This window comes from Haliotis cracherodii, unplaced genomic scaffold (genome assembly GCF_022045235.1).
Source record: "Haliotis cracherodii isolate W230 unplaced genomic scaffold, xgHalCrac1.p SCAF_4, whole genome shotgun sequence".
Taxonomy (NCBI): domain Eukaryota; kingdom Metazoa; phylum Mollusca; class Gastropoda; order Lepetellida; family Haliotidae; genus Haliotis; species Haliotis cracherodii.
In genome coordinates this window covers 22766930-22793107 of record NW_027266297.1, presented here as the reverse complement: position 1 = coordinate 22793107, position 26178 = coordinate 22766930, and the positions used below count along the sequence as shown (strand labels likewise).

General features: G+C 40.6%; 2 pseudogenes; both read left to right on the top strand.

Annotated features, from left to right (window-relative positions):
- The first annotated feature begins 2818 nt into the window (after positions 1 to 2818).
- On the top strand, positions 2819 to 4159 carry LOC139479325 (uncharacterized; annotated as a pseudogene).
- A 5290-nt stretch (positions 4160 to 9449) lies between these two features.
- On the top strand, positions 9450 to 9926 carry LOC139478426 (uncharacterized; annotated as a pseudogene).
- Positions 9927 to 26178: the final 16252 nt, after the last annotated feature.

The following is a 26178-nucleotide window of genomic DNA, read 5'->3' as shown; positions in this document are numbered from 1 at the left end:
TTGCTTTTGGCAGCGTGGTAGTTGCCAAGCAATGGTAGCGTTTAAATATGCTACCGTCGAGGCCGGACAGCAGTAGCAGTCTCAGGCCAGCAGCGCTAGCTGCGAATCGCCGTTGGCCACGCTAGTGGCCATGGCAACGGTAGCATTTTGGTATACCCAACTAGCAGCTTAGTAGCCCACTAGTACCTGCACACCCTCGGCCATTTAATCCAATCTCATCTTGTGTTTTTATTATAGGCACGGGCATCCACGGCTCGGTGGCCTGTGTCTCTCCTTGGCATATCGCGGGATAAATGTTGAAGGTTATTCACAAAATCAGGATTATATCCGCATATTATATATGTCAAACTAAACACACATTTTGTGTCTCGTATTTAAGATTTGATTTTCATATTTTTTTAATTTATGGAGGTATATATGTAAAAACTTGTGTGTTTATGCAAAGTGTTAATGCTTTTTTTACATTTATTAGCATTTAGTGATTAGAACTAAATGCCTTTATGTTAGGCTTGGCACAGTTGCTAATATTATTACAGCGAAATACCTTCATTCCGTGCGGCTACGTGCCGTTTTGCATGGTGCCATCGTCTCTGGCCTAGATCCGCTCTTGGCACGTCCGGTAAAGGAGCGTTTGTTTATATTTTCTATGACCTGTTGTAGCGTGACATCAGCTCACGCAGCACTTGCTCTCCAGCTTTCAGCCGTACAACACATAGTTATATTCGCGCATTCATCTAGAGTTCGTTGCACCCACCCACCCACCCTGTTATCCTTAATTCCAAGTTATTCAAGCTTTGCAGTTGTCAATTGGTGGAATTTTACTGGAGCATAATGTTTGTATATAATGATGTTGTCATGAATAAAATGTTGCGGATGGGCGGGGTGCTGGTGGACTGCATTACAAGTTACATTTGGCGTCTTGGGATACATCCCAAATTATAAATTATTTAGGATAGGGTTACCCGCTTTACAGCAGGAACCAATTTATCCATTCTGCTTTACAGCAGATGGCTTAGTGTCCGCTTTACAGCGGATGGTCAGCTTGGCAACAATAGTTGCCCTCGCTCATGGTTTGGCAATGGTACTTGCCTGGCAGCGATAGCTGCATAGCAACATGGGTTGCTTGGCAACGGTTGTTGCAGGGCAGCGGTTGCTGCAGTTGGGGTTGCTTAACAGGGGTTAAGCTCATTGCCGTAGTCCACCAGTACCTCCACATCCGCGACCATTTCATCCAATAATATCTCTTGTCTTAATTTGAAGCTCCGCTATCATGCATGATGGCGGAGCCTGTCATAATGGAGCCATGTCCTTATATAAGATTCCATTAATGCATATTGGCATCCCTAATTAGTTAATGCCATGGGTCATAATTTGAGATTGTGTTACATACTTTGAAATTGACCAATATCAAACAGTAAATGTTCAAGGTTACCCTTTTTGCAATCGCCTGGAGTCACCAAAGATTTTCAGTGATCCATTCATAAAATTTTGATCTTATATTTTTCCTTTCACTCCAAATCTGTTTTGTTGGCTAATCAAGACTTGTTATACTCTGGCATTGTCATGTCTACATTTATGCATCTATAAGCATTATATTCAAATTATACTAATACCTGCAACTTGTGTTAAGTTGTGCTTTCAGTTTGACTTATCAGTCATTCTGTTTTACTTATGGGGACCATGGGACTATATATTAATCAAGTTTGATACAGACAGAAATTCAGAACATTCAGCTTGACATATCCTGGTTCACATTGTGTTAAATGTAGAGTAGAAATATTGAAATTTCCTCTGATTATGTAGGATAGATGTTAGCATTTACGTGGTTAATAATTCCTTACCGATATGTAGTTAGCTTGGGACAGCACGTTTCAGATCTTGCCCCACGTGCGGGCACGTGCGTTTGTCGGCTGCATGCCGATTTAGTGTTTACAGTCGTGGGTCGTATGGTAAGAGCGCTCCGATTGGTTGGTGACAGACTGGATTAGCCAGTGGCTGCACCGTTTAGACGTGTTGACCCAGAGGTTACGTGTCCTTGCGAGTATATAAGAGATAGGCGCGAATGCTCTCATTGTCTTGCATGATCGGGAAGATCATTACAGGTGAGGGAGACCCCAATTCCCCCAAGCCCTAGTGATTTTAGGCAATAAAGAACTAAATTCTGTGGCAAATTTAGAATTATTGGGTAAATTGTTAGAAAGCTTGGTTGGACGGGTGGATTTAACAGGAAATAATGTCAGCTATGTGATGTAACTACATAGATCGATTGTGTTTGGAGTTTTGAAAGGGTGGTTTGTTTTCATAGACTGTGTTAAGGATGTAGTAGGGATTAAAGTGGGTTAGTGAGGGGTTTGCTTTAGGCTGCTTTTGAGTTTTATTTTTAAGGTATAAGTAAGTAGGATTTTTGGTTTAATAATGTAAATTTTAGTTAGGAATAGGATTGATTGATTTGTAATTGTTGTTGAGTTCGTATTTATATTTTGTTACAGTTGGTTTTTTTTGTTTTGTTTATTTTTCTGTAATAAACTGTTGAAACTTGATTATATTTTGTTGTGAATCACCTCCCTACATCCAACGAACTGAGGTCGTAAAGGACAGACAGAGGGACCATAGACACTTTATTTTAGTATTTTCGGCATTAATATCTTCTGAATAAAAGAAACACAACGCAAAGTCATGGTGTCTTAAAGTGCCCAAAGCCTGCCCTGTTACATTTTTGGTGCCGAGACCAGGATGTAGTGGTATTGGTGATTTATACTGAAATTAATTAATTGAAATTAAATTAGGGATATTAGTTTAAAAAGGATAGTTTGTTAAAATGAATGCAAGTGAACAGGGTTTTGACTTGTTCAACTTCAGTTTCTTGTCACCTCCCTCTGAAGATAGTTTTCATGGTCTTCCATCTAGACCAGGAGTATTTACTTCTACCCCTAGACCAAGTGGATTTACACCAGGGTCGCAAACATTGATAGATGTAGAGATGAATGCATCCAGTGCAAACATGTTCCCACAATCAAACTCAGGTTATCCCTCATTTTGGGACCAGAATGTGATTATACCTAGGGATATGAGTACTCAAGCAGTAGACCACAGCAGAAGGTCTGTTAGATTTGATATACCAGCAGATGTTGGTGAGGGTGATAGGATACCATTTAGAGTCAACCCCATTGTAGGAGGAAGCATTTATCCTTCTTCACAGAGCAGTCGACAAGTAGATAGGTTGGATAGCACACTCTGTCCTGATTTCGGAGGAAGACATGGTAGGCCCAGAGAAGTAACCTCCTCACGTTTTCTTTCTGATGGCAATGAAAGAATACCAAGCAGAAATTTTAAAATGACTAGAAGGGAAAAACAACCTCACACTTTCGATGGTAAAACTAGTGACTGGCAGGATTACATGGTGCATTTTGAGCAGGTCGCCAACTGGAATGGTTGGAATGAGCAGGAGAAGGCTCAACAGCTCTCAATGAGTTTACGGGGGGGGGGGGGGGGGGCCAGCTCAAAAGATGCTAAGCAGTTTAACCTTTGGGCAGTTGGGTGATTATAATGCCATCAGAAATGTCCTTCAACAAAGGTTTAATCCCAGGGAAAGGAGTGTTGCCTATCGTTGTGAGTTTCAAAACAGGAGGCAAGAAAAAGATGAATCAGTCACTGATTATGGTTATCAATTGCGTAGGCTAGCCCTTTTGGCTTACCCGGAAGTGCCATACATATGGCTCTAGAGATGCAGATCATAGACCAATTTGTCACTGGGCTAACCTCATTTGAAATGAAAAAGAAAGTGACCTTTAGCCATCCACACACTCTGGATGAGGCCATTTCTTCCGCACTAGAATACGAAGCAAAGGAAGGCAATAGGGCTAGAAAACCTGTAGAAGGGAAAGTTAGTGTTGTTCAAAGCTCACCTGATCAAGAACATAGGGAAAAAAGGAACAGTGAGGTAGGACTAGGTGACATTTTGAAACTGATAGAAGAGAAGTTTAAAACTCTCGAGGGTTCGAATGGTCAGTCTAGGCTCAGACAAAAAGGTTGTTTCTATTGTCAGGAGAAAGACCACTTTAGGGACTCTTGTCCAAAACTGCTGGCAAAATTAACTAAGAACTTAGCACTAACAGGGCAGACCGAAGGTAGATCGGAAAACATATTGAGGCTGAAGTAGAGGCCGTTGCTTCAGCCACTTGTCAGTCGATAGAGAGGCCATGTGCTGAGTTAGAGGTTGTGAGCCAAGTGGAGCAAGTTCCACTCCTACCAAATATTAGTATTACAACAGAAGTTTCTTCAGTTGATCAGGAAAAAGTACCTATTAGTCTTCGGAATGTGCAGGGCGATCCTAATTGCCTGTATATGGATATCCTTTTGAACAAATGCTATTGTAGTACTTTGATTGATACAGGTTCACCTATTTCTCTACTTTCTCATGCTGACTTTAGAAGGTTGGGGTTCGTGGACTCGTTGCTCGTCCAAACGAACATCAACCTCACTACTGCTAATGGAAAGGATATAGATGTCAAGGGGCAGTTTATGGTTCAGTTTAGCTTGGCACGTTCAAGTTTTGAACAGAGTTTTGTGGTTGCTGACCTTGACAAGTTATCTGGAATCCTGGGCATGAACTTTTTGGAGAAATATAGGGGAGAAATCAAAATTGTTAAGCAGGAATTGAAAACCTGCAAAGGCAAGATTAAACTGCACAAACTGAAGACTTACAACTGTTCGCGAATAAGAGTGACAGAAAGAACCAAAATCCCAGCCCATTCCGAGAAAATGATAGTTTGTAAAGCTGATACAAATCAGTTAGAACATGTCGGTGTAATTGAACCTAATAAGTACTGGCCGAATAAGGGTCTTTTTGTCGCAAGGAGTTTGGTTCGGTCAGACAGAGAGCAGTTGGTGATATCGGTACTGAATTTTAGTGGAAAAGGAGTGAACTTGGAACCATTATCAGTTATGGGCACAGTGCATGCTGTAGATCAGATAGTGGAAGACTTACCTGTTAGTAAGGGAACTTATACTGAAAACAATCTTCCTGAACACTTGCAAACCTTAGTTGAGGCTAGTTCAGCTGATCTCTCAATGGAACAAAAACCGTCTGTGGCAAAGTTAGTTGGTGAGTTCCATGATGTCTTCGCTGACATAGATGGGTGCATTGGTCAGACTGACTTGGTGACCCATGACACTGGGGAGGCCCATCCAATAAAGTTACCAGCCCGTAGGTTACCAAGTGCTAGCAAAATTGTAGTGGAGGAAGAGGTTGACCAAATGTTAAAACAGGGTATTGTAGAACCAAGTGACAGTCCCTGGTCAGCTCCTGTTTGTCTGGTTACTAAAAAGGATGGCAGTATTCGTTTCTGTATTGATTTTAGAAAGCTGAATTCCGTAACTTTACGAGATGCTTATCCTCTACCTCGGATTGATGATACACTTGAGAATCTTAGTGGGGCTCAATGGTTCAGTACTTTGGACCTTGCTAGTGCATACTGGCAGGTAGAAATGGATTACAAGGACAAATCAAAAACAGCTTTCTCCACTCATTTTGGGCTTTTTCAGTTTAACGTGATGCCATTTGGACTTACAAATGCCCCAGCTACGTTCGAAAGACTGATGGACAGAGTACTCGGTACACTCAAGTAGAAAAGATGTTTGTGCTATTTGGATGACATTATTGTCTTTGGGTTGGATTTTGCCGGAGCATTAGAAAGTCTTAGGTTGGTGTTTACACAATTGAGATTAGCCAAATTGAAATTAAAACCACAAAAATGTGTGCTTTTTCAAAAAGAAGTAGCTTTCTTGGGGCATGTCGTATGCAAAGATGGTATCCAATGTAACACTGAGAAAACAAAAGCCATTGAATCATGGCCAAGACCTGTAAATAGGTCTGAGGTTCGTAGTTTCTTAGGGTTAGTTGGTTACTATCGTCATTTCGTCCAATACTTTGCAAACATTGCTGCGCCACTCACAAGGTTGATCCGGAAACATGTTCGATTTAAGTGGGATGAGGATTGTGAACATGCTTTTCAAAAGCTGAAACAAAACTTGGTTACTGCTCCCATACTAGCTTTCCCCCAAGATGAAGGTCAGTTCGTGTTAGATACCGATGCCAGTGCTTATGGCATTGGAGCTGTGTTGTCACAGGTTCAAATTGATGGACAAGAAAGGGTACTTGCATATGCTAGTAAAACTCTGAATCAAGCTCAACAAAACTATTGTACCACTAAGCGTGAACTTCTGGCCGTTGTCACTTTCTTAAAGCAATTTAGACATTTCCTATACGGACGTAGGTTCTTGCTTAGAACAGATCATGCGTCACTCATCTGGCTTAAAAATTTCAAAGATCCAGAGGGAATGCTAGCACGTTGGTTAAGTGTCATTGAGACTTACAATATGGATATTCAGTATAGGTCTGGTACAAAGCATAAAAATGCAGATGCGTTGTCAAGGAAACCAACTCGAAAATGTAAGAACACAGCTTGTATTGACTGCAGAGAGGAATCCTCTGCTGCGTTCTCTGATTCAGCCGGATCTGATCAGTCTGTTTTGAATTGGGAGGTACAAGTTGGGAGGCATGATCGGGAAACCCAGATGATCAATCCTATTGCAATACCTACAAGTAGGAATATAGGCAATTCTGAAAACACACCTAATTGGCTACCCGTTTGGACTAAAGATGAGTTATTCAAAATGCAGCAAGACGATCCTAGTATCGGTCCTATTCTGAATAGATTAAAGGCATCAGCTGACAAACCATTAAAAACTGACATAGTTGATCTGAACTCTGACGTCAAGTGTCTTTGGGGTCAGTGGGATTCACTCACACTTCAAGATCAATTACTGTATAGGAAAACTTCTTTGCATATAGGTGGAGAGTTATTGCAACTTATTGCACCAGAAGCTATCAGGGAAGAAGTTTTCAGTCATTTACATACTAAACGTACAGCAGGACATTTTGGCAGAGATAAAACTCAGCAGTCAATCAAACGTAGATTGTATTGGCCAGGCATGTCCGATTCAGTTCGTCGGTGGTGTAAATTATGCCAGTATTGTGCACGTTGCAAACCAGGTCCAGGAAAGGGAAAGTCCTCACTGAAACAATTTAAAATTCGTGCTCCCATGGAGTGTATGGCCGTGGATATTTTGGGTTCTTTTCCGATAACTAGGAATGGAAATGAATACATCATAGTCTTGGGTGATTACTACACTAAATGGAAAGAAGCTTTTGCTGTTCCAAATCACAAAGCTATTACCATTGCTGACAAGTTAGTGACTGAGGTATTTTGTAGATTTGGTTGTCCTCGACAACTCCACACGGATCAAGGCCGTGAGTTTGAATCTACCTTGTTTACTGAGGTTTGTAGACTGTTGAGTATAACTAAAACCCATACTACACCATATCATCCTCAGTCAGATGGTCTTGTCGAACGCTTTAATAGGACTCTTCGGCAAATGCTTTCTATTTATACGCACCAAGAACCATTAGATTGGGATGACCACTTGCCATACCTCCTAATGGCCTACCGAGCTAGTGTTCATTCTAGTACTCACTGCTCTCCAAATCTACTTATGTTAGGGCGGGAAATTCAACTTCCTTTGGATGTTATGGTGGGAAGTCCGCCAAATGTCACTCCAGATTTATGTCCAGTTGCATATGTAGAATGGTTGCGCAGAGTCATGCAGGAAAAGTTTGAATTTGCGAATGAGCATTTAGGAAACGCAGCTAAAACCCAGAAACGAAACTATGACATTAATCTCAAACATAGGGAATTTGAAGTAGGCTCACAAGTCTGAGGGTGGTATCCCCCAACAGCTGGGCGGAAGCTTGGCTTGGGTTGGACTGGACCTTATTTTGTTCGGGAGAAAGTATCTCCTCTCGCCTACAAAATACAGAGAGATAATAAAACAACCTGCATCATTTTTCATGTTGATCACTTAAAACCCCTGGAAGTTGATGAGTCTGCCAGTGTTGCAAAGGAATCTGAAACAGAATCTGTTAGTGAATTAAATAATGAATATGGGGTGGATTCTTTAGGTGATTCAATAGATAATATGGGATCTAGTCCACCTGCTTCGGAATCTTAACAGCTCTCAAATATATTAATACTCAGTCTAAACATAAGCAGTTCATCATATTTTCTGATTCCCTTTCCTGTCTTCAGGCCATTAAAAATATTTCATCTGAACATCCACTGTTACGTGAAATTATTGAATTACATAACGATCTTGCGACTGGCCAGTACGACATCGTCTTTTGTTGGTTACCTAGCCACGTTGGAATTATTGGTAACACAATGGCTGATGCTGCTGCAAAAGCAGCACTCAACAAATCTGTGACACCACTTCTGATCCCGTACACTGATTTTAAACCTGTGATTAGATCTTACATCCGTGATCTAATGCAAAAGAAGTGGGACACCCAAGTAGGTATCAATAAATTACATGAAATTAAACCAAATATCGGTTACACCTACTTGGGTTGTCAGTCCAGATTTGAAGAGGTCATTATGCGACGATGTCGTATTGGCCATTCCAGATATACACATGAATATTTGTTACAAGGTGAGGATCCTCCATTTTGTATCCCTTGTGATGAAAGAATCACCGTCAAGCATGTCCTGCTTGATTGTGTTGATTTTTCCATCACAAGGGATAAATATTTCAAAGTTTCATCCTTAAAGGATCTTTTTAATATCAGTGTTCATTTAATTATTAACTTTTTAAAAGAAATTGAATTGTTGACCAAATTTTGATTGATATGTTTTGTATATAGTATAGTTTTTAAAATTGGTAAAATAAATTTGTTAACTGAGATTGTTAGTGGCTGTATCCTCGACGGGGGTTGAAGTAGTGTAAAATTATTGTCCCCCTGAGAGGGTATGTAAGACCACGTCTTTCAAAGTATATTTATTTTGGCCACATTTTTAATAGTAGTATATATGTTCGTTTACCTTTGGCTCAATTTGTCATAATCGCCAACAGCTGAAGGGATGATGTAAATCCGGCTGGGGTCCATGCAGGTAGCAAAAGTAATGTAAGTCCCCATGGACCCTAGCATGGTGATCTGCCTTCAGATGCTGGCGATCTACAGCCCATTTTTATATTGTACTGTTTCATGACTATCTAATGATATCTTTTTATTGTTGTATGCTAGTTTTAAACATTCAATCTGTGATATTCTAGTAATTTTACTGTCCTTCGCTGACAGGTTCTTATTTGGTTTACATATATGTTTAAATATTGTATAACTTCTCGTCACGATATGGCTGAAATATTGCCGATGTGACGTAAAGCATAAACTCACTCACTCACTCACCACCTGCTTCGGCAACACCTGTTAGGACTAGAAGGGGAAGAATTGTGAAACCTCGAGACCGTTATTCTCCTTAGGAAACCTGATTATGTTTTTAATTGCACAGACCCTGAGGGTAGAACCATAGGCATTTTATTTTTTTGTTAAAGCAATGGAGATAGAAATAGAAATAGACGTGATGGAAAGAAGGGACTTCGAACTGAAGACATTGAGGCAGGACTGGGAAAAAGGGGGGATGAAGTGCCCTGTCACGGGATGTGACAACTCACACTTTTCCCGCTTTGGCCTCTTCCTGGACCACTGGGCCCGTTTCCATAATAAATATGTAACTTTATCCCGGTGTGACTAATGCGGGAAACTGTACAAAAAGAGAACTCATGCCAAGGCCCATGTAAAGATACATCGGCCGGTGGCCAGCATCACCTCGGAGGAGAGGCCCAACCACGAATATAGGGACCCTGAAGATGTTTTGCCCCCTAGGCCCCCTAGACAGGACACCCAGATCCATGAAGAGGCGCGGCTTCAAGCTCAAGAAGAAAGACGCCGGTGGCCGTCCCGACGGTGCAGTCGGGAGGAACAACACCTCAGCGACTTGAAATATTTGTTCATTGATGCCGATTCTGAGTAAACCCTCAGTGTTTTAATTTGTATTCATTAACTTGTTGTAATTACACCATATGATTTTGTTTATTCAGTTAGTCAGTCAACCTATTAAAAAGGGGAATATTTTGGAATATTTGTTTTAATGATCGGAAATTAAAGAGTTACTTTGTTCTTAGGGGGGAGGAATGTAGAAATATTGAAATTTCCTCTGATTATGTAGGATAGATGTTAGCATTTACGTGGTTAATAGCTCCTTGCCGATATATAGTTCGCATGGGACAGCAAGTTTCAGATCTTGCCCCACGTGCGGGCACATGCCTTTGTCGGCTGCATGCCGATTTAGTGTTTACAGTCGTGGGTCGTATGGTAAGAGCGCTCCGATTGGTTGGTGACAGACTGGATTAGCCAGTGGCTGCACCATTTAGACATGTTGACCCAGAGGTTACGTGTCCTTGCGAGTATATAAGAGATAGGCGCGAATGCTCTCATTGTCTTGCATGATCGGGAAGATCATTGCAGGTGAGGGAGACCACACCAAATTTTAGTCAGGAATAGGATTGATTGATTTGTAATTGTTGTTGAGTTCGTATTTATATTTTGTTACAGTTGGTTTTTTCGTTTTGTTTATTTTGTTTATTTTTCTGTAATAAACTGTTGAAACTTGATTATATTTTGTTGTGAATCACCTCCCTACATCCAACGAACTGAGGTCGTAAAGGACAGACAGAGGGACCATAGACACTTTATTTTAGTATTTTCGGCATTAATATCTTCTGAATAAAAGAAACACAACGCAAAGTCATGGTGTCTTAAAGTGCCCAAAGCCTGTCCTGTTACAGTAGTAACAGCTTGACAGGATCAGAGTGTGATTTCGTCACAACACAATATTCGACACACCAGAGTTTGACACAATGAGGTTTGAATGGATATCTTCTTCCTCCTAACTCTTCACTTATGGATGATAGCCCAGCTACCTGCTCAGCATAGTTGGCAAGGTAACCATTGTTGAAAATGTCATTTTGACCCTTTAAAATAGCTAAAAATAAATAATAGAAAGGACTATGACTTCATTCAATCAATTCTGTTAATAATATGCATGATATGCAATTTACATGTTAAGTGGTTTAACTTTCCATATAAACATCAGAATCCTCTATAACGATGTCAGATAGTATTGTAATGCATTAATTTGAAATCATCTGCCTTGACACGAATTCAAACAGTAACAACCCTTTGTATTAATGCCTGTAATATGCAGACTGAAAGCTCATTGTTTAGCTAGGTGAGCAGCAGGTACTTAAACAATGTCCCTTGTGACATGGATATTGAGTGGTATATAGAAAGTCACATGCCATGCTATGATAGTTGCTCTACCTGAGAAGATACTTTGAGGATAAACTGCACATGCATATTTCCACAGACTGCTAGACTGGTGCAGTATCCATTATATGATATATTGACATGTAAATTATGTGTTAAAACAAACTTAAAGAAGTAAACAAACAAAAAAACCTGACTATTTCTGCATTCAAAACACACCAGGGTAGAGGAAAAATGTATATCTTGGATTTTATATTATTTTTTACATTCATATTGGATCCAGGCAATCAGATCAAAAAGGAATTTTTGGAATTCTTTTCATTAGTTGGCAAAAGGGTACATCTTGTGCAATATATTAATTAATTAATATTTGGACTTAAAAAAAATATATTGTTATGAATTAGCATACAGTCTAACACCTACATGTATGTGTTTACTCGGTGTATACAGTTACTGATGTACAGCTCGGCTTGACACCTTGGTTGATCTTACACTGGATGTCATCCAAGATAGTATCTTCATCTTCATTGATGTTAAAATACCAATAACTAGCCAACAAATCTGTTAATTTTCAAATTCTTTCAGAACATTTACATAAAACATGTTACATAAAGAGATCAGAATTTTTTGTTATTATTTCAGTTTATTTACAATTTATTGCAGCTATTTTATACTTCAGGTCTTTGAAAGGCATTTAGAAGTGATACACATTAGGAAGAGAATATATGGATGTCAACTTCTTTATTATGAGGAACACAACTTTCGGAGTATTTGCTTACTCCTACATCAGGTGAATGTTGAAGGAGTAAGCATATACTCTAAAACATTGTGTTCCTATCCATATATTCGATTCTTTATTTTATACTTGATACACTTACATGAGGCTTAAAAATGAAATCACATAAACCGATATACCATATTGCCTGACATATGTGAAATTTGACTTCCTAGAGGAGACTTGCTCATAGCATATATATCAATTCAGTCCAATGAGTCATTGATCGGCTAATATTGTCACACAATGATGCAACAATCACACTTTAACATAATGTCATGTAAGCATATCCCATTGTAAAAGGGATGTTATACTACTTATTTCCTACAACTAAATCCGGGCTCACACACCAGATGAATCAGCCAATGAGGTGACAGCTGGTCATGTGGTGATCAGTATCTTCAGTCTTGACAGGAGGTTTTGCTCTAGAGTATAGTATCCTACCTTAGTGTGGGAAATCGGGGATAGGTCATGTCCAAAAATTAAGGGTAATTCATCCCAGTGAAACATACCTAAGTGGAAATAGGAAAATGTATCCTGGGATAATTTACTCTAACTTGAATCAGTGTATATTATCCCATGACAGACTTCCTTTGCATATGCATTTATGCATTGCATGCTGTCAAATTGTTCAAATGTAAAAATTCAGTAGTGTATCCGATCCTAGGATAAATACAACTAGCAACAGGTTAAAATATTCTAGTGTTATTTATGTTGATACTTGCATTTTCATCATGTTTGGTCGGGGTGTGGTGTGAGAAATGAGGGGGGAAATATATGTTGATTAAACACACTGGTATGGGTTCCAATTCACTAGGGAGAATCATCCTGACGCTAGAGAATTTCATCCTGGGGCTAAAAAATAGGGTAGGATAATATTCACTCTTGCACATGATTCGTCACATTAGCAGTGGTGAAATTGATCTCGTCTATCAGACAACTATTGTGTTGTTCATAACTACAGAATTGGCCTTATTTGCCATGTTGTTTGTGTGATGAGTTAAATAAACATTTCTTTTTGTAAGGTGGGTAACAAATCACATAACTTTTGCGTGTATTATTGTCACCATTGTTACACAGACCCGGAATACATGGTATTGGGCGTGACTTTGAGTTGGGGCTGAATCTGCCCGGAAAAGTATTTCAATTATTTCAGGGATTTTGTTAGAAACATATCTTATCAATCATTGCTCCAAAACACACAAACCCTATCCAAATTTCTTTTCCTCAACACTTTTATTCAGCCGAGACAATGACATGGCACTTACGATTATAATGTCTAGACATACACTAGAAACAGACTGTGTAGCGTTATCAGATCTAATACAATGTCAATGTAGGTAAAAGTGGCTGCTGTAGTTTAGCCATATTGAAAGTGTCACTGCATGTGTTTGATTTCAAAACCCAAGACAACCTAAGTTATCCCATGTTGAGCAAAGTATACATAAGTTAAACTGTTGTTTATAACAGGTCACATTTGGTCTTGTAGTTCTTCAAGTTCTTGATATTTTGATAGGTGTTCATTCGAAAATTACTCTTTTATGACCTAAGAGAGATAGGATACAATAACTTTAAGCATGGAACAAATACTTGCAAAATATTTATTCCGGTCAGAACAAATTGTCTATGTGTGAAAGTTCCTATTTGACATTTTGTTTTTACATTTTTTAAAAAACAACAAAATCTGTAAACATGGTAAAGAAATTCCTTTTCTCATTTTCTGTTAAGTCTTCAGGATACTTCATCCCTACAGCCGTAGTATTTACTGGCAATTGCCTTTTGTTTAGTTTACATAAACACAGTCACAGGAATTCTCGGGCAGCACACCTGCAGATTTTGGATGCTTTTGGGCTCTGCATAGTCTATCCGTTTACAGTGTGACTCATCACATAAGCGTTTACAGTGTGACTCATCACAAAAGCGTTACCAGTGTGACTCATCACATAAACGTTTACAGTGTGACTCATCACATAAGCGTGACAGATTGTGTGTACAGAGTGGGATCATGTGGAACAGTAGCTGGGGGCCACTGCCCTCAAACTGATTATTATAGAAGAATATGTTACATTGACTTTTATTATTAATCTCAATCATATCTATTCAGATTCCTGAATCTGACAACTCTACACACTTCAATATACATGGTCTATTCAAAAGTAAACAATGTTAAAAAAACTGCATGCCAAAAATGCAGATTGTATATACATTGTATACCCACATGATTTTTCACGGAGGACAAACACAGAATGAAATCTTCAAACTATTGAAAATTGGCAACTTACAACTTTCATATCACAATTCATAACTCTCAAAATTGTGTGTCTGCCTGTACGAGTCTTGACTAATTCCGATTTTATAGTGCTGAGCCCACTGAGATACCATGCTGCAATTTAATTGATACCCAGTATACACAGTATACACAGTATACACAGTATACACAGTATAATGACTCAGAGCTGACCAGTACTTGTTTTAGCCCTTTAATGCCGAGCGCAAGACAGGGCAACAACAAGACTTTTCACCTCTTTTAGTATGACGCAACCGGGGATCAAACCCCGGACCTTCCTCCCTCCGGGCAGACGCCCTACCAATAAAAGCACAGAGGTGGTTCGTTCTAGCAAGACCATATACATATAGATGTTATCTATTCCTGCCATAAAAGAAGGAATTGTGTGTAATACAGAGATAATACTAGATTCGGTTTGTTGGTTTGTTGTTTAACGCTGCACTCACCAATATTCCAGCTATATGCAGCGGTCTGTAAATAATTGAGTCTGGACCAGACAATCCAGTGATTGATATCATGACCATCAATCCACGCAATTGGGATCGATGACATGCATCAACCATGTCAGCGAGCCCCACTACCCGATCCTGTTAGTTGCCTCTTACGACAAGCATAGTCGCCTTTTACGTCAAGCATTGGTTGCTGAAGACCTATTCTACCCTTGGTCTTCATGGGTCTTCTGGATTCGGTGCTGTCCTTCATCTTCTCTGACATTGTTAGCAGGATAGCAGGAACAACATGGGACAATAGTTCTGAAATGTTTCAGGGGGATCTCTAATGAGTTTAATACACTTAAAAGTCTGAAAATTGGAATAATTGGAACAGGTGTATACCATCTTCCCAGAAGGGACATAACTCATAATAGCCACTGGCGGTGCTATGATCCAGCTACAAAATGCCATCTTTAGTTTGGCAAGGGTGGAAACTGGACTTCTATAGTTAGTTAACTCCCTTGCTTCAGGAAGATGGGTGTAAACAGGATATTGCTTTTTTTTAGATATAGACTTACACCCTACAATGTTGTTGACAACACAAAGAGGAAACCTTCCTGTGAGACTTGGTTGTTTTTTTATGGAGTTAAATGCACATTCTACCATATATTTCGAGTACTCAATTCTGACTGGTAAGTCACAATAGCCACCTTTGATTAAAACAGCTGATTTAATTGGGAACCCTGTATGGAATCAAGTCTAGACCAGGTTGAACAATCCACACTTCAACCTAGGAGTTAATATAGCATACATAGGGATGGTGGGTGGCTGGGGTGGGCACCCTGATGGAATCAAGTCTAGACCAGGTTGAACAATCCACACTTCAACCTAGGAGTTAATATAGCATACATGGGGATGGTGGGTGGCTGGGGTGGGCACCCTGTATGGAATCAAGTCCAGACCAGGTTGAACAATCCACACTTCAACCTAGGAGTTAATATAGCACACATGGGGATGGTGGGTGGCTGGGGTGGGCACCCTGATGGAATCAAGTCTAGACCAGGTTGAACAATCCACACTTCAACCTAGGAGTTAATATAGCATACATGGGGATGGTGGGTGGCTGGGTGGGCACCCTGTTATGGAATCAAATCTAGACCAGGTTGAACAATCCACACTTCAACCTAGGAGTTAATATAGCATACATAGGGATGGTGGGTGGCTGGGTGGCACGGTGGCTTGGGTGGGCACCCTGTATGGAATCAAGTCTAGACCAGGTTGAACAATCCACACTTCAACCTAAGAGTTAATATAGCATACATGGGGATGGTGGGTGGCTGGGGTGGGCACCCTGTATGGAATCAAGTCTTGACCAGGTTGAACAATCCACACTTCAACCTAAGAGTTAATATAGCACACATGGGGATGGTGGGTGGCTGGGGTGGGCACCCTGATGGAATCAAGTCTAGACCAGGTTGAACAATCCACACTTCAACCTAGGAGTTAATATAGCATATATGGGGATGGTGGGTGGCTGGGGTGGGTACCCTGATGGAATCAAGTCTAGACCAGGTTGAACAATCCACACTTCAACCTAGGAGTTAATATAGCATACATGGGGATGGTGGGTGGCTTGGGTGGGCACCCTGTATGGAATCAAGTCTAGACCAGGTTGAACAATCCACACTTCAACCTAAGAGTTAATATAGCATACATGGGGATGGTGGGTGGCTTGGGTGGGCACCCTGTATGGAATCAAGTCTAGACCAGGTTGAACAATCCACACTTCAACCTAGGAGTTAATATAGCATACATAGGGATGGTGGGTGGCTGGGTGGCACGGTGGCTTGGGTGGGCACCCTGTATGGAATCAAGTCTAGACCAGGTTGAACAATCCACACTTCAACCTAGGAGTTAATATAGCATACATAGGGATGGTGGGTGGCTGGGGTGGGCATCCTGTATGGAATCAAGTCTAGACCAGGTTGAACAATCCACACTTCAACCTAAGAGTTAATATAGCATACATAGGGATGGTGGGTGGCTGGGGTGGGCATCCTGTATGGAATCAAGTCTTGACCAGGTTGAACAATCCACACTTCAACCTAGGAGTTAATATAGCACACATGGGGATGGTGGGTGGCTGGGGTGGGCACCCTGATGGAATCAAGTCTAGACCAGGTTGAACAATCCACACTTCAACCTAAGAGTTAATATAGCATACATGGGGATGGTGGGTGGCTGGGGTGGGCATCCTGTATGGAATCAAGTCTTGACCAGGTTGAACAATCCACACTTCAACCTAGGAGTTAATATAGCATACATGGGGATGTAGGGTGGCTGGTGTGGGCACCCTGATGGAATCAAGTCTAGACCAGGTTGAACAATCCACACTTCAACCTAAGAGTTAATATAGCATACATAGGGATGGTGGGTGGCTGGGGTGGGCATCCTGTATGGAATCAAGTCTTGACCAGGTTGAACAATCCACACTTCAACCTAGGAGTTAATATAGCACACATCGGGATGGTGGGTGGCTGGGGTGGGCACCCTGATGGAATCAAGTCTTGACCAGGTTGAACAATCCACACTTCAACCTAGGAGTTAATATAACATACATGGGGATAGTGTGTGGCTTGGGTGGGTACCCTGATGGAATCAAGTCTAGACCAGGTTGAACAATCCACACTTCAATCTAGGAGTTAATATAGCATATATGGGGATGGTGGGTGGCTGGGGTGGGTACCCTGATGGAATCAAGTCTAGACCAGGTTGAACAATCCACACTTCAACCTAGGAGTTAATATAACATACATGGGGATAGTGGGTGGCTTGGGTGGGTACCCTGATGGAATCAAGTCTAGACCAGGTTGAACAATCCACACTTCAACCTAGGAGTTAATATAGCACACATCGGGATGGTGGGTGGCTGGGGTGGGCACCCTGATGGAATCAATTCTAGACCAGGTTGAACAATCCACACTTCAACCTAGGAGTTAATGTAGCATACATGGGGATGGTGGGTGGCTGGGGTGGGTACCCTGATGGAATCAAGTCTAGACCAGGTTGAAGAATCAACACTTCAACCTAGGAGTTGATATAGCACACATGGGGATGTAGGGTGGCTGGGGTGGGCACCCTGTATGGAATCAAGTCTAGACCAGGTTGAACGATCCACATTTCAACCTAAGAGTTAATATAGCATACATGGGGATGGTGGGTGGCTGGGGTGGGCACCCTGATGGAATCAAGTCTAGACCAGGTTGAACAATCCACACTTCAACCTAGGATTTGATATAGCACACATGGGGATGTAGGGTGGCTGGGGTGGGCACCCTGTATGGAATCAAGTCTAGACCAGGTTGAACGATCCACACTTCAACCTAAGAGTTAATATAGCATACATAGGGATGGTGGGTGGCTTGGGTGGGCACCCTGTATGGAATCAAGTCTACACCAGGTTGAACAATCCACACTTCAACCAAGGAGTTAATATAGCATACATGGGGATGGTGGGTGGCTGGGGTGGGCACCCTGATGGAATCAAGTCTAGACCAGGTTGAACAATCCACACTTCAACCTAAGAGTTAATATAGCATACATGGGGATGGTGGGTGGCTGGGGTGGGTACCCTGATGGAATCAATTCTAGACCAGGTTGAACAATCCACACTTCAACCTAGGAGTTAATATAGCACACATGGGGATGGTGGGTGGCTGGGGTGGGCACCCTGATGGAATCAATTCTAGACCAGGTTGAACAATCCACACTTCAACCTAGGAGTTAATGTAGCATACATGGGGATGGTGGGTGGTTGGGGCGGGCACCATATATGGAATCAAGTCTAGACCAGGTTGAACAATCAACACTTCAACCTAGGAGTTAATATAGCATACATGGGGATGGTGGGTGGCTGGGGTGGGCACCCTACATGGAATCAAGTCTAGACCAGGTTGAACAATCCACACTTCAACCTAGGAGTTAATATAGCATACATGGGGATGGTGGGTGGTTGGGGCGGGCACCATATATGGAATCAAGTCTAGACCAGGTTGAAGAATCCACACTTCAACCTAGGAGTTAATATAGCATACATGGGGATGGTGGGTGGTTGGGGCGGGCACCATATATGGAATCAAGTCTAGACCAGGTTGAACAATCAACACTTCAACCTAGGAGTTAATATAGCATACATGGGGATGGTGGGTGGCTGGGGTGGGCACCCTACATGGAATCAAGTCTAGACCAGGTTGAACAATCCACACTTCAACCTAGGAGTTAATATAGCATACATGGGGATGGTGGGTGGCTTGGGTGGGCACCCTGTATGGAATCAAGTCTTGACCAGGTTGAACAATCAAGTTCAACTAGACCAGGATCACAAGACAAATCTGTAAAATAACTCCAGATTTTTTATTGAATTTGTTGAACAAGTGATCAATTATTCATGTAATTGACACTTTCCAAACCAGATTATATCTCACACCCAGCAAGCACATATCACACACACTACCTAGTAGGCTGAATAAATCAATACACAAGTGTTTACAAAGTAACTGACACTGAGCAGTGATACCTCTTGACTGACAGATTAAACACTAAATGTCAACTCATATTGCTTATGGAAAATATGTGGTATGGAAATAGTAGTAACATCCCATTATACTTAACTGTTGTTTACCAGGCATATAATTGTTATATAGATATGGTATTTTCACTGTTGTTACTTGATTATACAACCATTGACCCTAAAAATCAGCTTGTGGAAAATTAATCAAATTTGATTGTAAAGTGTTTTTTTTATTACCACCAAGCCTGAGAATGACAACAATCTCATTAAAATCAGACCTTAGTCTGACATGACCCATAATGGGATGTCCTCAGATCTTTGTTTAGCGGTAGCGAGAACTAAGATCTGATTTTAATGAGATTGGAATGACACTTGCAAAAGAATGTCAGGAATTGTTTCGCTAGTATTGCGTAATAATGCTCAATGATCCTTTCCCTCAAAGCTTGAGAAGAATGCTGAAGCCATGACAAATACTATTAATAGCTTCACTGCTACTCAGAGAAAGGTGTGTCTTCTTGTCCCATGGAAACCTCAGTAATGTTTTATCATTCCTGTCACATTTCACAAAAAATCCAAATCAAGAAAAGAGAATTTGATAAAAATAATATCTCATCCAACAGACACTATTTTAGAATTTCTAAAAAATGGAGGTTTGAGGGTTTGAGGAAAAAAATCTGAAAACCTGTTAACAAATAAACAGGCTCACTAAAGGAGTCAAATGTCTGTATAGAAAATATAAAGCATGACCTAATCATTGCTTTGTCAGCAAACAAATCTCCTCTGCAGATGTCGCTCACAAATCAATTGCCTGTCAGTGATAAGGGCTCACAAGCTTTCTCTACAAGGGCTTTTATTGATTCAAATATCACCACATTATGTATAGTTGAAATGTCACTGATACAACAATTATATCATCAACAGGTGCTCAGCTGCTCTCATTTGTCGTGAAGTGAGTGTGTCAATGGTTTATCAGGTACTGTATTCGACATAATAAGTGCCCAGGGTGCTCTGAAAATTGGAAATAAGGGGCTCTTATTAGAATTAGAAGTTGAATTTTGTGAATTTTGTGGTTTATACTGAGAGCCTGAAATGTTTATATACGACAGATATATGTTTCCAGAATTTAATTTCTCATAATTATGGATGCATATAACACACGTATTATACACGAATAAATAAGTCTTGTGTACATTGATCAAGGGGAAGGGATGCTAATTGGGATTGTTCACTAGCCAATATATTAGCAAATATCGCAGTGGGCGCTTATTACAGCTGGGCACTTATTACGTCGAATACGGTAAATATTTTAAAGCATATTTATGAGAAAGACATGTTACTTGTGTATCTGGGTAATAGGGCTGAGATGAGTCCAAATTTAGTACCTGCTTACCCGACCGCTGTAGGTGTCAAGAGTGCACTAATATAGCGACGTGCATGTACGCGTGTGTGTGTGGCTGCTTGTACTAGTCCGGACTGATGCCGTATATAGTGCTAGCTCACTGAGATACCATGCCGCAGTTTAACATGAATACCCCACTCAGACACAGTATACTGACTCCGAGCCGACCAGTCCTTGTTTTAGCCCCTTAATGCCGAGCGCCACACAGGATAACAACAAGTACCATCTTTTAACGTCTTTTGGTATGACGCAGCCTGGGATCGAACCCCGAACCTTCCGCTCTCCGGGCGGACGCTCTACCACTAGACCATGGAGGACAAGTCAGAAGGAATGTATGCATAGTCAGAAAGAAATGCCGACTTCAGTGACTTAAAGTGTAGCCATGGAGTTACAGTGAATTTTCTCATTAACAATATATCACATGACTGGAGGTACCCGGGGCCTACCCAGTACCAACCTGACCCGTGAAGATTCAGGGTAGATTAGGTCTTCAGCAACCCATGCTTGCCGTAACAGGCAACTCTGCTTGTCGTAAAAGGTGACTAACAGGATCGGGTGGTCAAGCTTGCTGACTTGGTAGTTGCATGTCATCGATCCCATTGTTGTTGCATCCCATCGATGAATGTTCATGATGTCAATCACTGGATTACTTGTCCAGACTCGATTATTTACAGACCGCCGTCATATGGCTAGAATATTGATGAGTGCAGCTAAACAATCACACAAACAAACAAACTGATGTAACTTTGTCCCACTTTAAAGTCCGGAAGTAGGAGTATTGTCAAATAGTTGACACATTCATACTTGTGAACATGGCAGAGAATCGTTCAGGTCTAGCGTTCAGGTCTAGCAACCCATGTCATTGATTCCATTGTTGTTGCATCCCATCGATGAATGTTCATTATGTCAATCATTTGTTACTGGTCCAGACTCGATTATTTACAGACCGCCATCATAGAGCTGGAATATTGCTGAGTGCAGCATAAACGGGACACCAGAAATGGGCTTCACAGATTATACCCATGTGGGGAATCAAAACCCTGGCCTTTGGCATGATGAACAAACGAACACTTTAACCACTAGGCTACCCCACTGCACATTGTGATGTCAGTGAAGACAAGGTCAATACTGTTTGAACATAGTTGTTAAGGATATGATTTATCACCACCAGATAACCCTCTGTTGAAGCCGAGTGTCATAATACACTCTGTCACAGATAACTATTAGATATATTTCTATGAATGGCCAAACTCATTAAAATCAGATCTTAGTTTTTGCTACTGCGAAACAAAGATCTGAGAACATCCCATTACGAGTCGTGTCAGAACGACCTTTCGCGAGTTATTTTTGACCGACCAATGAAATGACTGACAAGAAATCGACATTGGCCAATCAGATGGCAGCTTTCTCGAGTTTTACGACACTAGTTTCAAACTGATGACTACGCTTCGAAACAGATTTTGACGTATTCTCGATTAAAAATGTTAAAACTGATAAGAAGAACATTCTAGAATGGCTTATAGATGTAGATGGCCTTGATTGTATGGATATATTCATAACCCCCCCCGCTAACTATCAGCATTAACCAAGCCACGTGTTAAATATATCATGGTTGCATGATTAGTAAACACATTCCGACTGTCACTTTCACGATCTGGTAAGCGACGCTCTGATTGGTTGGATGAAAGGTCGTTCTGATATGATCAGTAATGGGATGTCCTCACATCTTTGTTTAGCGATAGCGAGAACTAAGATCTGATTTTAATGAGATTGATAAATGGCTACAATGTTTTTGTGTTGCCAAACAAAGCTTCATTTCACTACAGTCAAATATATAGACAAGGTTGCTTTGGCTTTCTCAAAAACATTTTTGTCAACCAACATTGTTATTTTGTGTATTTTCATGTTTTTATCTTATTTTTGGGTACTATCCTCCTGTTTGAATTATCAGAACTTTCTTATAGGCACAATTCAAATTTAGCATAATTCATGTAATGTATGTCATATAGTCATGAGAGATGTAAAAGTTTCTCAACTGTCGACAATTTATCTGTTGTGAATGACCTTAAAAACCTTTCATGTTTATGCTTATTATTTCTAGTTTTCATTTCCTTAAATAGATTACAAAACAGGAAAATAATGAAACAGACATTTCTTTCACAAACAATTCCTGTTTGTTGGTATGGTTCAATGACCTAACACCTCCAGCCTTAAACTTGACTTTGTTCCGTGTGGATAAACATTTGGAAGTGAGTGAGTGAGTGAGTGAGTGAGTGAGTGAGTGAGTGAGTAAGTAAGTGAGTGACTAAGTGAGTGAGTGAGTGAGTGTCTAAGTGAGTGAGTGAGTGACTAAGTGAGTGAGTGACTAAGTGAGTGAGTGAGTAAGTGAGTGAGTGAGTGACTAAGTGAAGGAGTGAGTGAGTCAGTGAGTGAGTGACTAAGTCAGTGAGTGAGTGACTAAGTGAATGAGTGAGTGAGTAAGTGACTAAGTGAGTGAGTGAGTGAGTGAGTCAGTGAGTGAGTGACTAAGTCAGTGAGTGAGTGACTAAGTGAATGAGTGAGTGAGTAAGTGACTAAGTGAGTGAGTGAGTGAGTGAGTGAGTGACTAAGTGAGTGAGTGAGTGACTAAGCGAGTGAGTGAGTGACTAAGTGAGTGAGTGAGTGAGTGAGTGAGTGAGTGAGTGAGTGACTAAGTGAGTGAGTGAGTGAGTGACTAAGTGAGTGAGTGAGTGAGTGAGTGAGTAAGTGAGTGAGTGAGTGAGTGAGTGAGTGACTAAGTGAGTGAGTGAGTGAGTGACTAAGTGAGTGAGTGAGTGAGTGAGTGACTAAGTGAGTGAGTGAGTGACTAAGTGAGTGAGTGAGTGAGTGACTAAGTGAGTGAGTGAGTGACTAAGTGAGTGAGTGAGTGAGTGAGTGAGTGAGTGAGTGACTAAGTGAGTGAGTGAGTGAGTGAGTGACTAAGTGAGTGAGTGACTAAGTGAGTGAGTGAGTGAGTGAGTGACTAAGTGAGTGAGTGAGTGAGTGAGTGAGTGAGTGAGTAAGTAAGGTTTTACGCCGCTTTGAGCAATATTCCAGCAATATCACGGCAGGGGACACCAGAAATGGGCTTCACATATTAGGAATTAAATTCATGTCTTTGTCGTGAATGGCCTCTATTGATGAATGTTGATCATTGTATAGTATGTAATAGTTTTCCCATATCTGATACATTTATTCTGTCTATTCTTGGAAAAACATATTTATTTTGTGTGTTCAAGATCATATAACAAACAAAAAAAATCTAGAAGTTCCTCATTCAAAGAATTAACCAAGCCAGAAAACAGGAAGGAAAAGATTATATTTACCAGCATGACTTATTTGGGACATGGCCACATTATAGTAACACTCTCCTACTACAATACACATAGAGACGTATGAGGGTCCTGATGGGGGTGTCACAAGTCAGTACTCGGTAAAAGTTGGGGCGTTTAGTCCGTAAAAGCATTGTGAACAGGTTTTCCATATCATCTTTAGTCAGTAAAAACATTGTGAACAGTTTTTCTATATCATCTTTAGTCAGTAAAAACATTGTGAACAGGTTTTCCATATCATCTTTAGTCAGTAAAAACATTGTGAATAGGTTTTCCATAACATCTTTACTAGATTTGACCATGATTATGATAAATAGTAAAGTTTTAATTTATGCTACACTGATTTTAATTATCCTTTTACGTTAATCTTTTATGATAAAGATTTACTCATCTTGATACATGTTTTAGTTGTTTTACACTAAACAGTACGGTATTCCCCATCCCAGACAGCCTTTAGATAGACTGATGCACAGCAAAGTCAGCAAGTGAGATCGGTTCTGTGCCCGGCGTCAGTATCAAAGTGTTACTTCAGACAAATAATGTAGCCAGCTTTATGTTGTGTTTCTACTGACATGGGTGAGTACTCTTTGGCTATTTAACTTCACTGGCACCTGGTGAATCTGTACCCTGCAGAGGGTCACGGGCGGCCCAGTCGTCTAAGGCGCTGTGCAGAGTTGCGTCCTTTGGGCCTGCCAGAAACCTATGATTGTGGGTTCGAATTCCGGTTCGCCCTGATTATGTTTCTAGGTTTGTCAGCACAATACCCGTGCTCGTGCCCGTGCCGAAGTGGTAAACGTCTGAGACCTGCATCACTTCGGGCATTCCTCCCACATTAAGCTGACACCCGCGTGATATAACTGGAATACTGTTAACTGGTGTTAAACCCAACTCACTCACTGTACCTTGTAGACCTTGACCTTGGTAAGCTGGACACTATTAGATGTTTCACTTGGGGCTGTAGTGATTTAATTATTTGTATGGCTAGTCCAAAAATGTGCATGTTTATGGGCTGAAACACAGTGAAATATTCTACCTTCAGTAGCTCTAAAAGTGTAAGCAATTTTTCCGTATTTCTATTCATTTGGACACCTGGTAATCTGGACCCTGGTAATCTGGAAACCTGTTTATCTGGAAATCTCTCCACCGAGACAATCACTGTTGGGACATATACATGTATTATTGAAAGGTCATATTTCTCGTCTAAAACTTCGTTCATGTGGATGAATTCACTGAAACTGTCCAGATTAACAGGGTATCACTACAGCCCTCACATTTTGATTTGATCCTTTTTCACTGCTTGGGTCCTGATGTTATTTTCATGACTGCCAAAATCAAACTTTCAGGAGCCAATTTCACAAACAGACAAAAACGAAATGAAAAAAATAAGATGTCACCTTTAAGATTTATGTTAGATGAACATGTTGAAGTAACATATGATTGTTACAAAGTCAAAATATCAACACATGTTTATTTTTTGTCTTGTGTATTATATGGATGTTTTTACAGAAAAAATATAGTTGTGAAGAAGGCGTAGTGAAGCAGAAACATTATCTTTTGAATGCTTATAAAGTAAACAGAAAATCCACAGTGAAGTATGCCAGCGTGCACCATTATTACACTGAGTTTGGGTATTAATTAATTTATTTCTGCTTTAGTATTGATAATGAAAATTCAAAAAGAAAGTTCACTTTTCAGAATTACCATAGTTTCTTGACTAAAGTGCACACTCCCACCCCACCCCCCAGCTGTGTAGAGGGGGTGTGCATAATAAACACAGAGTGAGTTTTCACCGATGCAAGGACATTACCGTGAACACTATATCAACAAATCCATACTGAAGTACACAAATTAATCCTGTAATTTATAATAAATGACCAGTTCCTATACAATGTTCAAATTTAAAACTTTTTTTATTTGAGGAAATTGAACTGTTCTTGACTTTTCTGTAACTTGACTGAATGGACATCAACACCCTGAAAATTTAACGTCAAAACGACTTTTTATGAGACTGCGCCCTGTGCAAAGTTAAAAACTACCTGTAGCCATTATCTGAAACTGAACTGAGGTCAAATCTTGACCTCCAAGCTCTGTCACATACAGGTGCGGCATCGGAGTTGCAACCACATAGAAATTGGATCTAGAAAC